The sequence below is a fragment of the Aphis gossypii genome, chromosome 2 (genome assembly GCF_020184175.1).
Source record: "Aphis gossypii isolate Hap1 chromosome 2, ASM2018417v2, whole genome shotgun sequence".
Taxonomy (NCBI): domain Eukaryota; kingdom Metazoa; phylum Arthropoda; class Insecta; order Hemiptera; family Aphididae; genus Aphis; species Aphis gossypii.
The window spans coordinates 29579407-29595904 of NC_065531.1; the positions used below are offsets into that span (position 1 = coordinate 29579407).

A 16498-nucleotide genomic window follows, 5' to 3' on the forward strand; every position below is an offset into this window, starting at 1 on the left:
AAATTGCATATACAAAGCGCCGTGTTACAAAAATATTGTTTTATTTGTATTCATTTATAATGATACCATGCCATACTTCAACAGGATAATTATTCAAGTTTATTAGTAAATTTTGCTACTTATAATTTTCAATTTATTTGAAAAAAACACAAAACAACGTTCAGTGGTTTATGGTAGCTTTAATCTGAATATATAGCATCGTTTATTATAATAATAAACGTGTACAGCTATACGTGTACATTAGACTTGATGGTAGCTGAGTCCTTAGTGAACTGAACAAACAGTGCAAGGTCAATAAACCATTTTAATACGATTTTATGGTATAGTCTTGGTCTACTGTCCAAACCCTGAGTAAGTTTTGAAGATCTCGATACAACCCAGTGTTTGGTGAGCGTTTCGTGCGCAATAACACTTTCACCAAACAAAGTTTTTTCGAACGAATATAATTACCATAGTGCATACATTTTACCAAGTTTCATATAATTACAGCGTTCACAACCAGTCTAAACTCTGAGGTTACTTAACCAACGTGTTTGAGTATTAAAATATGAGATTATATAAGATTTGTGGCGTTTATTATGTGTGAAAATTTAGCATAAAATAATATGACACAAATAAACTACTAATTAAACGATACTAATATATATTCCATATATACCACTAAATCGTGCAAAAATTATGGTTTTATAATTTAGCATAGATTTATTAAATTATTAAAACTGTTTTAGTAAATACAGTTTTTAAATCTTAAATTCAATTATGTATATTATTTTCAATATTAAAAGGGTATAATACCGTTAAATTATAAATAAATAAGACTGGAAATAATTGTCCAGCACTTAATATCACTTCATATATTATTGAAAAATACAATAGTTTATTATTATGTAATAGATAATATACAAACTACCTAGCTTAAAATGTTATAATATATATTTAAATATTAATGATGGGATAGTTTCATATTTTGATTATAGCACAATTATTCATATAAATCATATACTTGAATCAAGCAATGTAAAAATAGATATTGATTAGTAGATTGAAATTTTAACTAATTTATTTTCAATTCAGAGATGACGTACTAAATTGTTTTATTCATTTTACGCAGTTAACAAATAATAATTAAAAACAAAATAATTAATTTACACCAATCGTTTATATATTTTAAACATATTTATTATTTATTTAATATTATGAAAAAGTGTTTTTATAGGTATAATACCTTTAAACAAAATAAATAAACTGCAGAAAACAATGCCATTAATAGTATCTTATACCTTTTTTTACAACACGAGATACAACTTAAAATTTTATTTTACCATGACAAATATTTATCTATCTAAAAATGTTTCTCCTTGTAACTCGTTATAGCTAGTCTATGTATAATTTAAATTCATATCATTTATATTTTTCAGTGACCTTAGAATATAAAACAAAATATTTAATTATATTAATTATTAAAATATTTAATATTGATAAATAAGAGTAAAAATACTTTTAACTATGACTCCTAAAAAAAAAAAAAAAAAGTTAAAGAAAGAAAAAAAGAAATAACCACAATTAAACCAAGTAAATCGCATATATTTCATAACTTTTAATAATTAATATATTTTATGATATTATATTATATTGTAACTTACAAGTAACCTCTAACGAGGTTTAGTCGTATTCTCTAAGGAATTTCAATTGTATTATGGATTACAATATAATAGTTTATTGCATTGCAATTATTACTCTTATTATAATCAAAATTACTAAAATTATAAATCAAATATTAAACTAAATATTATTGTACTATACTGTACATTTTTGTGATTACATCTCAAAAATATAGAATATATATAATACAATTATATTTATAAGTATATTATATCATAAAAATACCTTCCAACATTAATAATTTCTTTTAACATAATTGTAAAACTAAGATTACTTTATGTATTGGTTAATTTTTCATTGAATGTAGTATTGTGAATTAATAGTTTTCATTAATCTTTAAAATTAATTTATAATTTCATACTACTAAACATAGAAACATAAAGCATTTATGTCGCTGGTAAATGATAAATATCTACTTTTTAGATATAAATGCAACGGTAAGTATTGTATCTTATAATATTATTTTTGTAGAAAAAATAAGAGTTAAGCTATTTTATTAAAAAGTTACTCTGACCTTAAAATATAATATTATATATTGGTATATTTTTCTAGATAATATACATTAATAAATTTAGAATACTTGAATTTGGAAAAGTGTTTAAATAAATAAATAACTTTCAAAGTGCACTCATTAATAATGATATATTGATTATACAAATTCAAATGTCAATATTTTATCTTATATAATAATATTATTTATTTATTGAAAAAAAATAAATAAAAATTCATTTTGTAGAGATAAAAAGTTCAATATTTTCATTGAAAATAATTTATATGTATTAAAAAACTATTTGAAGTGCCAAACTTTACAAATAAAATTCAGTTCATTAAAAATAAAAATCCGGATTTTATACAGACAACTCAAATGATAGAGAATAGCTAGAATGCAGTGAAAAGGGGCAAGTAATTTTAATAATTAAATCAACAATTTTTGATCTCGTCATCAATAAAGTTTAATACAAACATTATTATAAAAATTATATTGTGCAATTCAAAAATTGATTGGTGACATTTATATTTATTAAAAACAAACTTGCATAGTTAGATATCAACTTAAATACCATATTAAAGAAGAAGAAATTAAGTATCTAATCTTCTATAAAGTATGTTTCAAGTATTTCACTATAATGTATATGGTATATGATAAACTTGAATTCAATCATTGCATACAAAATAGCATTTTTTATTGGAAATGGTTTATCAACCTTTATAACTCGGTATAATTTATGATATATGTATATTTCTACCTAGGTAATTTATTTTAAAACTATGGATAAGGTAGGTTAAAACAATTTTTACAAAAAAACATTTAATTTTTTTTTTTTTTTTTTAATTTAATAGTATATAATATTGTTATTAATTCTTGATTCAATATTATTGATTCTAACTATAGAATACCGGGCATAAGTTATACGATTAAAAATTAAAAATCATAAAATTTGTCCAAATGTTTTTAAAATGTCATTGTATACATATAGAATATAGGTAATAAGATACATAAAAGTTTCAATCTATAACAAATAATATTTTAAAATAACAACAAAATAATTAATATTATAATTTATGCATTATTTAAATATGTAATTTCGTCTAAAGTAAGTTATAGAACTTGAAAATAATCATATATATTTTAATTTTTTTAAGTTTCAGTATGAAATACTTAAGAGGGATAAATTGTATTGCATCGTTAAACTATACAATTTCAAATGTGTTTAAATAGATCAAAACATTTTTTTAAATCACACTATATATAGGATATTAAAATATAAATAATTGGTGAAAATTTTATGATTTTAATCTCGATAGTTTTTAAAATATAACAAAATAATGAAATCAATATTGTTCGCTTGTATAACCGGCTTTTCTTTAATTTTTTGTTTTGGTTTCTTAATTATTAAAAAAAAATTTCTTTAAACACCTTAAAAATAAAAACAAAATCCAATTTACAACCATAGAATTTCCTTTATGTTAAAACACGAAGCTTTTTTATTACTACAAAATGTAATGACGATCACACAAAAAACACACCATCATAAAATTGATATATTTTCATCATTCCACTCAGAATCTAAAATACCTACATAACTATATAATACGATTTAAACATTCTTATTACCTATTCTTACAATACAATTTTAGACTATTATACGAACTTAAAATTTATATTTATTCCAATATTTTATACAACCGAAAATTATTTTTTGGTTCAATTATTAAAGCGTATTAAATTCACAAAATAAAAATAATTTTTAAAATAGTTGCATTTATTACCAGTTATTAAATTCTGAGATTATTATAATCTAATAAAAACATTATTAAAAAAGTTTTCTTTGGATAATATTGTACACCTATACACATTTTTAATTATTGTTTAATTTCCTATCCAACCATGTATGTTATAATATATTATTATATATATATAGTTGAACTATGTAATTTTTACAAAGTAAATTTCAGTAAGGTTTCTTAAAAATAATTTATTAATATTTATCAGTATCTGAAAATACTAAAAGAAAAAAAATTAAAGTATTATGATATTAGCTATATTACATATTCCAATTCATTTAAATAAACTAGAATATAATAATAAAAATTCTGAATCTTCTAATAAAATTTTTCTATCTTTAATAATTATGATAAATATTTTTATTTATTTTTTTAATATTATTATGATATTTATCTAGAGTAAAAGATATGATTGAATGTCATGTGTACGTACGAAGTGAAGTGTTAGAAATGTTATTCGTTGGAAAATGTTGTGTTCAAATAGTGTTTAAATTAGATATGCTTTTATCTCGTTTATTGTTGTGGTTGCTGAAGCTCAAATTTCATTGTGTAGACTAAAGTATCAATAGGTGATAGCATATAGGAGGTAGAAGTAAATATTACATTATACTATATGCAATGAACATTGACATTAAACAGGCTGCGATGGATGGAATTTTTATTTATTATTATTATTATTTTTTTTTTTTTTGTATAACTTAAATATATAATGTGAAAATACAAATTCATTTTTTAAAATCATTCGATAAAAACCACTTACTAAAGACGATATCAATTTTTAAATAAACAAACCTGCTCACGCATCTGATTATAAAGCAAATGTAAAATTGAAAACAGCTGATTCCAGTACACACTGTCTTAAACGGACTAAACCTAATTATTCTGAAAATACCGTACTATTTCTTCAGTAATTGTTCCATCAAAAATTAATAAAAATTAATTGCATTATATAATTAAATGACAAAAAAAAAAAACAAAAACTAGGTTTATTTTGAACTACCTAATATAAATTTCAAAGTTTAACTCGTATTACAGAAAAATATTTCTGTCTATATTTTTTCTAAAATATTTAAAGGAAAAAAAACCAAAAATACAATTAATTTAACAAAAATAAAAAATTGATTACTCTTTAGTCTTTAGTCAGTGTTTTGTTTATTGGATAAAACGAAAAATCTTTTCCCAGCTTACTTATTCGAAATTATATATTTTTACAAGTTATAAGTCAGTGAATAGAGGTGATGAAGAAATAATATGTACCCCGCGTCAATTGGATTGTATTTATTAAAAATCAAACCAAAAATTCATAGAACAAATTGTTTTCATATTAATCAATTTTATTTCAATTAAATATATTATATATTAATGATAAAATAAATATAATTTGTGAACATAATCAAAAAAAATAGTAGGATTATATGGCTATTATAATTTATTATACTAAGTTTATAGCATAAATACCAAGTTAATAATAAGTTAATTATTTATGACTATTTAAACAAATGTAATATTATTATTATGTACTGAACTTAATTTCAAAGGATTTTTTTGTGTCAATATTTTTAATATAATATATATTATAACATAATTATTAAACTTACTGCATTACAAATCAGATTAAGTAAATATTAGTTAGGTATTCAATTTGTATTTCAAATATGTGTTTGTTTTTAATTTAGTCATAGAATAAAACTCCTATGTAATACAACAAATTAACATATTCTCAAAACATTTTATCATTTATTATGGTTATATACAAATTTTGAACAATATGGTTTTAATAATTTGGCAAGTAGTGAATTTTCAATAAATCAAATGTACCTATAAGAAAAAAACAGACTTTACGTTTTAAAAAAAATTATAATTTTAAAATAATATATTATTATACGTTCCTTAAGATTTAAAACGATTTCATAATTTTACACTTAAAGTTATTAAAGTTTTGGTGGTAATGCTATCAAGATTATTATCATAACTTTGCTTTTACATTTTTTAGTGTTATGATAAATTAGGAAATAATTCTATTTTTCCTGTTAACATTATTTTTTATGTGTATGATGTGTAATAACACCATTTTCACATTTAAACTTTCTTTCAGTTATAATTCACTCATAACCACCATTACTATAAATTGATTTTATTTTGCACATATTCATCCTACATCAATATTCATTCGAGTCCATCCTAAATCTATATTTTATTATCTTCGCAAAAATTGGTTCCAATTAATTAAAATGTGATTTAAAATACGAATAGGAATTATTATGTAATTAATAAAATTGATTATAAATTCTAGAACCACTTTTTTTCCATGTATCTCCTATTTTTGGTTATAATAATTTCAATCGCATTTTTAAAAGCCTAACGTGATTATAATTTGTTTATCCATGAATTTATAGACTGCAATAAATTAATCTTTTCATTAAATAGTAAATTCTTTCAAAATCTTATTGAACACAAAATTGTAAAAAATATTGTATATTTATTAATTTAATTGCTGGAAATAAATCAAAATATTTAGTTAATAGATTGTTATTCATCTATTTGTTTTTAAAACAAGGTTGTCTTAAACTTCTTTGTGTTTAGTTATAAATAATTGGTGCATTTACGATATTAATTACCTATTGAAATTACTGTTGAGAAATTATAATTAATAATATAAAGATGACGAAAAAAAATGACAATCACTTTCAAAAAAAATTAGCATCAATAAATCGTCAAAAGTTTGTGTGAGAAGGTTCCTGTGATATCAAATTGAACGTTTATTATTTGTTCTGCTATAATAATTCAAGACTCATTAATATGATCGAGGATGACAGACATATTATGTTATTAAGTTAAATGTATTGAAACATTTAGTAGTATACAACAGATTAACAAACTGATAAAAAATTTACTTAAAATACATTAAAATCAATATTTATACAATAATATCAGAGGTATATATTATTATTATTTTTTTTATTGTTATAGAAAAAAAAATTGTAAAAAAAACAATACTTGTATACATTTTTTAAAATAACATTTTTTTTTCAAGTCCCGATTACTTTTAATATCTTTGATATTAAATAAAAATTTAGAAAACAAGTTATCACAACATGTTAGCTTTACTTTTACCTATGTTGGAAAATTAACATTTATATTAAATTACTTGCATAAAAATGCATCACCGACATTATTGGAATTGTATAGTAAAAAATAGCAAAAATATTATTAAAGTTATTGATATAATGTTTCATAAGTCTTAATACGATGAATAAAAAATAATACATGCATAAATATAGACTTTATAAATATATTAAAATAAAACAAAAATAATATGACTTTAAGTTTAGACAAAGACCGAAAGAAAATCATATTTTATGGAAAATAAAACTTAGTTATATCAATATAGTAAAATATTTTGTTGTTAAGCATGAACACTTCTGGATTCTGAAAAAAGATTTTTCTTACAACAATTCAAGTTTTTTTTTATGTATAAACATAAGTACAATTTAACCAAATATTATTCATAATATAATTTTAAAGGCACAATACAATGTTCATAATACTTTTACTAGGTGTTTAAAAATGTACTTAGAAATTAGAAATTATAGTTTATATGTGAAATTATTAGAAAAAATGAATACAATATACTGATATATATTGAATAAGCATAATAAAATATATTAATAGAGTATAAACTATCATTAGAAAAAACAGATACTGAATTTATTCTCCCATTTTTTTCACTTATTATTTTAACATGTACCAAAATTAATTATTAAAAACTAATGACGACAAAATATATTTATTTTAAAAGCGAGTTCTCGGTATTTTAATTTATTTTTCTTATAAAAATGAATATTGGTTTTATACCACAAATTTTACTAAATTATTTATCTGTTACATTTCTACCACAAAGGAATAATTTAATTTATGCATTCCCTAACAATACTGTTCAGTAGTTTATTTTATTTTATTTTTGAAAAACATAAAATGCATAGAAAGTAAAGTATTTCACATGCATTACTTCAATTCTTTTTATCACAAAATAAAATTTAAAAAGAAAAATGACTATACATTGAAAAGGTGTGAAACATTCGTCTTATTTTATTTGCCTTATCGCAATATACGTTTTATTTTTCTATTTTAGAACAAAACTAATTATAAACTAACTAATATTATTTATATATTAAATTATTTTTAACAAAAAAATACATTATTATATATATTAAATAAAGTTTAGTAATATAGATGCTACTTGTTAACATATCAAGTCATATATTTATGTATATAATATTAATCATTTGTTTATTAATTTACATAAAAAATATGATTTCTATTTGACAAGAATAGAGAAAATTGTATCTTTTTTTAAATAATTGTTATACCATAATGACAATAATTTTAAACTGTAAGAGAAATAGTTATTTATTCTAAAAATTATTTTTACGTAAACTTAATAATTTTAATAATCAGCGGTTTAATAAATGAATTATTAAAAGAATTTTACGTAATAGTGTGCATACCTGATGAATGATGAGTAACTCTATATAATATAATAGTTTTCACTGAAGTACTGCCACAATGCCTCATCCCCACTCACCCTTCCTGATACTTTCCCTTATAAAATTTATTTATTATACACATTGTAAATATTTATATTTCAAAATTATATTAAAAAAAAAAAAAAAAAAAAATTTCAAAAAACAATAGACACAGCACTTGAAGATAATATTAATCAATCTGCTTTATAAAATATTTAAGAGAAAATAGTTTACAATGATTTTATAATTAAATAGATTACAAAGGTTACAAATCTCGTTATTCAATACAAATTGTATTGTTTGGTACTTTTAGTTATTTTAAGGTTTCGTCATAATCAGTTATTATAAGGAAATACTATATTATTGGCTATCGTACTCGTATTTTATGTTGGTTTTTATCATCAACTACATAATATTGTAATTGAACTGTAGTTAACAACTCAAAGATATTTCTTGAACAAATTTAATTGTATAATTTTTTGAATTAATAACAATACTAGTTACAATAGAAACCAAAATTAAAATACTGAATCACTTCATCATTAACACGAACACCCACTCTTGAAAATATAAATATGAACGATATGTATATTGTAATATTGTTTTATTACATGCTAGTTTATTTTACTTAAATTTTGTTACAAGTAACTATAATAGGAGAGAACCAAATTTAATACATATGCTTATATTAAAATATTTGCTAACTTGCATTTTAGCTTCTAAAATTACGGTCAACTATTAAGAAATTCAATTCGAGGTATATTATAAACAATTTTGAATTATTTACCTTAATTTATTGAATTAGAGTAAAACACTAATATGAGTTTATATATTATGTATGCAAAAATAATATTATAAGCCCATCAATTTGAATAATAACATTTTATAAATGTATTAATTTGAAACCCAATAATTTAAATACACGCTACAATATCAATTGTATAAATAACCACGAAAATGTTATATCGACCATTTTTACTAACTACGCGGCTTTTTTGATGGGTATATTTTTCCATCTAATAAAGTTTTCCGGTTTAGGAACACGGTTCTCGATTTTTTTGTCAGTTTCTACTACACCTCATCTCACCACACCCTCTCATGATACCTACATTAAAGCACGTTATTTTACTTCGTACATAATTTTAGCGCTGGATACCCGGGATAGCAGCCGCTATACATTATTCATTCACCATTGACACGAGAGTCCTAAAACCGGAGCTCTACATACTTACATGTATTAAGGTAAAGAGGAGAGGATAAAAAGAGGAATAACATCTATCTTCTCTCGAACGACATTATCAATATACACATCGACATAAGGTTACGGTGAATGTAAGTTTGTCGTAAAGATAAAATCCGACTTTACACATATAATATGCTGTTTTGATAAACTTGTTATGAGATTGTCAAACTAAATGTGTATATTTTTTTGATGAAATGAAAGATCTATAAACAGCCGTATTTTTTTTATTAGTTATGAATAAAAATAACAATCAATTGGTTCACAGTATATTAGTGATATTACACATCTGTAGTTTAAATACCTACGTTTGCAACACTCTGATATCTACGGCTTTAGAATTTTTAAACCAGTCAGTTTTAATTTTAGATTTAACTGTGGTAAGTACGTCGAGGAAACTATAAAAATTTATATTTCTTTTAGCCGTAGGTACAATAAAAAAAAAGAAAACTGAAATTATCATTACTATTGAAATGTCACTGGGTCTTTATTTTTTGTTATATGTTGTAGGTTGTACTAAATTTTAATACTTTCTTACAAATAACACTAAACTACGTGTGACGTGCTGTATTATGTTTAATTCCTTATAAATTCGTCAAAAAAAAAAAAGAAAATACTTAGGTATATTTTATTATGTATAGAACACAAAAATGTAAAAAGAAAAAGGTGCTTTGATTTATTTAGAACTGTTTAAATACACGATACTTTATTATAGATTTATTCTAAATTGCATATGCACGTGAATATATTAAAGAAATGTATAAAACCACTTAACTAATTTTTCAAATAATTAAACACTTAACATAATTTGTATTCGTATTCTAAAATTGGAAACAACAATTTACCTCTATATTTTAAAATGATAGTGAAGCAAAATTAGGGTCCAAAACAAAAATATCTGTCTTATTTTGTTTTGTTTAAATTAATAAATACTTATAAAACACATTCATTACTCAAAAATGCATCATATTTGATTTATACACTGATATAAACTTATATACATATAATATATATGTATAACATTTTTCAATTATAATATTTTACTTGCTTTAAATAATATTAATTAAGGGTATAAAAGAAAATTATTTTTATTCTCTTTACTTACTTTTTTTTCGTAAATATCAGCAATATAATAATTGTAACCGATAAACTATAATATATTCAGACATTCAGTAGGTACTTATTGAATGTGGAATTCACCAAACGTTTTAGAAAAAAAAAACAATTTTGAATAATAATATAAAAATTAAGTATACATGAATTTCAAATTTAAAAATCAATACATTCATCGCTCAGTTTAGAATTTAAAATATATATGTATTGTATATTGTTTATAAATATAATTTTAATTAATTAAATGTTAAAAAAAAGCTAAACAAGTGGATACCTTACTATTGGTTACTACTTACTATGGGTTTCTTAATTTTAAATTAATGATAATAACGCTATTAAAACAATTAATTAATTGAACTATTCTGAGAGGATTTGCTTTTATCGCTAAGTATATTTCAAGATATATTTTATTGGCAAATAGATAATGAAGTCATATATATTATTTTGATAAAAAATTTTTCCAAAAAAATTGCATTTTTATATAAGTATACTTTATTATACTTTATTTTTTACTTTTTTTTTTGAAAATTGTAATGTAACCAAAAGTATTTTATGTTTTTTTTTTTTTTTTTTTTTGAAGTACAATTAAGTATCAAAAATTGTTTGAAGATAGTTATTTTACTGGTGAATATTCAATATAGTAAAAATGTGAACTTCAAATATTTATAAAAGATGATTTTGGCATTCTGATAATATCTTTTTTTCGTAAATAGGTTGAAAAACTAAAAAAAAAGAGCAAACATATTTGCTAATTTCTAACTACAAAATAATTTACTAGTTTTGGGGATTTTTATTAAGTTTGTCAAAATACTAATTTAAAATCTTTATACAAATTATGCATTTTTAATATTTTTTAATTGAGAAGTTCACTATTTATCAACATTTATACAAAAATTAAAAAATTAAAAAGAAACTAAAAATTAATTTTGCTTGAAAAAATCTCAACAACCATCTAAATATTTTTAATTTTATTGTAAATAAATAGAAAATGATAATATACTCACTTGGTGAAAATGTTGAATACCTAGTTATTCACAAAAAAAAAGTTATTTTTGTCTGTTACCTATGCATTTTATTTTTTTCTACGATCAGCTACTTATTATTATATTTTCTTGAAAACGTTATTAATCCACGAATATCAATAAATATTATTATATATTATATTAAACAGTATTTTATAGTTTTATTAATAGCAGACAAAACCATTTTATTGACAGTGGTTTGTTTGGAATTACATACGATATTGGAGTTCACCATGCAGGAAATGATTTGTGAGTAAATTTTGGTATTTGAATTTACTTGTTTATATTATGGATTTCATTATTTTTTACATTTATATTTCAATTAACAATTTTTATTAAAATTTGAGAAATATAGTTATATTTTTTAAACAACTATTTTTTTTTTTATTAAAAATGAGTAGTAATATGATTTTATTTATCAAGTACTTTTCGAAGAAATTCCGTTAAACGATAATAGTGACACCTCATGTGACGAATCTGGTAATAATGAAGATTACTGTTTGCCTTCACGTCGAGTTGTTATTTCCGAATCTTCTTCAGATACGAAATACGAAGACTCAGAAATTTTGAATTTAGATAATAATAATATTTATTTACTACCCTCTCGGATATTTATTCACTCACTACCACTTCTTCCACTCAATCAGATCATGAGTATCTCAACCTATAATAGAAAATAGTTGATAAGATGCTGCATGGTTAGGACATGAGCTATCTTACCTGTATTTTTTTTTGCTTTTTTTTAATGTTTAATTTTTTTAACACCAAAGTCGTATTATTCACCAAAACAATATTTAATTTTTTTACAAAAAAAAATAGTATCTGTACAGCATAGGTAAAAACATTTGTTAAATGCTGGAAAGTATTTAAGTACAAATAAAATCCAACTTCATATCTAAAACCGTCCTCAAAGTACACACATTATACGTATACACTCAAAAAAGAATAACATAATAATTTTAAAATTAAAATATGCAACACTCCGCTCAGAATCTAAAACTACAATATTAAAGTATTAATATTGTTTACTTAACATAATAATTGTATACATACTTGAATATTATAATATGAAAAAAGTAAATAAAAGGAAAGTGTTACAATTATATAATTATAATGCACAGAATATATTAGGTGCGTTATTATTATTATAAATATCGTTTTTTGTATTTAATAACATTTTGTATGGTTGTAAACAACGAGTTTTCATAATAAGAGCCCATATAAATATATAATTTGCGTTCTGAATTTCTATGAAGTATAATATATAAATATAAATTATACGTAGGTACGGAAATTCAGAATACATTATAATATTACCTATATATATATATATAATATATTACTGCGATGTAAATACCGTGGCGACATTCATTTCCATAGTTACCAACACTATTGTTGATTTTGAACACATTTTTATCAGACCATTTTTGTGAACTGGACATAACATCACCCATATACATATTATGTATATCCCAATAGTTAATCTCCAAAGATTAAGTGAATTAAATCTTCTAAAATTATTACTTCAACGGTTTATTTAACTTTACATTGTTGTAATGGCGTAATTATACATTTTTACTTATTGAATTTAATGAAGTGATTTACTTTAATTGTTGGATAATTACAAAAACTGTGTTCTACTTTAATATGTTTTTCCTTATTTCCTGAGCATTAAAACTACACGACACTACAGACGATACTATAGTCAATACAAGCCGCATATATTTGTATTGAAAAATTACTGAACCGTATAATATTTATTTATATTTCATAAAAATTAAACATAAAATTCAAATTTTTAATAAATATATAAAAATTATTTTCAGAATATTAAATTATACAGATACTACGATCTTGTTTCTTTAAAATTGTAATATTTAATAATATGCATCGTTTAATTATTTATAAAATATACTAATTAGAATAAAAAAAATAATATCTATATATACATGAACTTCGAGCTTTTATGTACGTCATAATATTATAGTACCTATACATATTTATGATCTTCACTTGACCTAGTACAGTTTATAAATACATAATATGATTAGATTATTTTATGATACTTGAAGGATGTTTTAGATTAACTCGATCTCCTTATTATTTACTTGAAAATTGAATACCTTCTATCAAATAACAGTAATGATTTCAAATTGTACAATATTATATCGCTCATAGTTTATCTAGAAACTACCTTAAATAACACTTGTTAACTTGTCATTCTTATTTATCCTTTATCGTGATTGTATAAAGTTATCTAAACAATTCAACATAATTAAAATCAGAGTATTTTGAAAATGTTTATACCATTCTTGGTCGAAAATCTAGTTAAATAGACGTTTATGAAAAAAATAGTTCTTAAATAATACTACCGTAAACAATTTTATTGTTCCCAACGGTATACGTAAAAACTCCCTTAAGATATTTTCAAAGCTTCTCATACATATTATAATTGTAAAGAAAGTTAACCGCATTATTTTTAATGTTTTTAGAACAGTAGTTGGTTTTTCTCAGAATTTTTGTGTATTATCATATACATATATGATAATTGACATAAACATTTTACATAGTTTTAGCTATAACATAATATAGTATTACAGAAAGATAGTTAAATAATCATAAATTAAATTTTACAATATAACAAATTTGTTTTGATTTTAACATATTTTATTAAAACTAAAATGTCTAAAATATAATTAAGTTGTATTGTAATTAAAACGTTTGCAGTTTAAAAATAAACCTAAATTGATAAATATCAAATTTCTTATAAGTTATTTAAAACCAAACTTTTCAATTATATCGCATTTCTCAAATATGTTTGTATCTATATATATACAATTAATATATTATGTAGGTACATACCCAATAAAATTGATATAATTTAAATACAACTTTCTATGAGATGCGATAAGTTTGATATATTAATTTCATAATATTGTAAAATAAAAACGGATTTGTTTTCATAATATTAGGTAAAATATAATATTTAAGTAATTTGATCCACAAGTCAGAGATGATGAATTATTAAATAGGAATTCGATATTTCATACAATATACATTTGAAAACGATATACCTATACGTTATGCACAATAACTGAGTTACTCACAAACAATTATTATAAATAAACAAAATATGGACGACTTACGTTTGCGAAATTCACCTGGAAAATCTACGATATTTATTCAATTTGATTTTAAACTGAATACTCGAGAGAACACACACGCGAACACCTTCACACACTCACACATACACACATACGCGCGCGCAGACCCGTGCTCGATCGTGATATTTTTTTTTCCGTTGGTCACGATCGTCCTGAAATACTGGCGCTATCCTGCACGTCGAAAACGATAAATTTGCCGACCCGAACTACGCGAATATCAATCGAGACGAAATAACCTCGTATCATGTGCGAGGAAAAAATAATAAAGACTCCAGCCGTGACACCAAGTACGTGTGTCGCTCGGCGCGTTGCTTGGCTTACTGTCGATGATGCCGACGGCCGCCCCCGCCCCCATCAGCCATCCGGCGACTGATACGGAGCGGTGTTCATATATAGTAGTCATCGCCGCCGCCGCCGCCGCACAAAGCGTCTACCATCGTCATACAAGCCTAACGTCTCGTTTCCGTCCTCTTCGCGAAGTTGACACTACAAAAAAAAAAAAAATAAAATAAAATAAAACGTCTCGTCGAGAGTTTGACGAGAGACGACCCCTGCTGCAATAAACGACTTCGTTCTCGTTTCACGAATCATACATTATTATTATTATTAACATTATATCGTGTGCACATACCTGTCAGCTGGTAACTATAAAATAACCAGTACAATATTCAATATAATACCAATTTATCATAAAGCGGATGCTACCGATTCGTTTAATTTGTATTTTTTTTTCTATAGCACCTTTGCTTTCATTTTTTTTTTTTTTTTTTACATTTAAATCTGATAAAGTTTATTTTCTACGATCAGAGTTCCAGAATAGTATCTATAATAAAATTTTATTGTATCCACATTTTTTTTTTTTTGCTGACATTCTATATCGATACAATTATCGATACTTTAATGGTAAAATGCAAAAAATGATATCATGATAAACAGTGTCTTGCTTGATCACATTGAATATATTGAATAATCAATAATTTTAAGCCCATATAAGGAATATGTTTTTTTAGAAATAAATATCATATAGTTTAATATGACATGTTATGTACCTATATATTATTAACTTTAATGATCTAACCTATAGATCTTTGGAACAATTTTTAAGAATAAATAAATAAACGGTGAAGGTAATGTAAAAAAAAATGTTTTAATATTATGAGTTTCTTGACTTTTCCTCAGAGTAATAACAATATAGCAATGCCATAAACTACAGTTCTGTTTACTATCAAGTTCTAACCATTTTATGTACAACATGGGTTTTATGAAGTATTTTTACTACCTAAAAAGTATTTTCCGAAAAAAAATACTTCATAGCAAAACCAATATTTCCTCGATTTTGAATAGGATCTAAATCAATTTTTGAATAAATATATTATGTTAACTCATATAAAGTGGCTAAGACTTCATATATTTCAATATAACCCTCAAATGTGTCCGTCTTGGGGATTTAAAAAAAAAATGAAAGTTTCTGGATTTATATCATAT

General features: G+C 22.7%; 1 protein-coding gene across 1 annotated transcript in view; it reads right to left on the reverse strand.

Moving 5' to 3' along the window:
• Positions 1–15344, reverse strand: part of LOC114128014 (LHFPL tetraspan subfamily member 1 protein-like) — a 214893-nt gene extending 199549 nt beyond the window's left edge. Inside the window, exon 1 of the mRNA XM_050200434.1 lies at positions 14996–15344. The gene's annotated coding sequence lies outside the window, so the exon portion shown is untranslated. The remainder of the gene's footprint in view (positions 1–14995) is intronic.
• Between the last annotated feature and the right edge of the window lie 1154 nt (positions 15345–16498).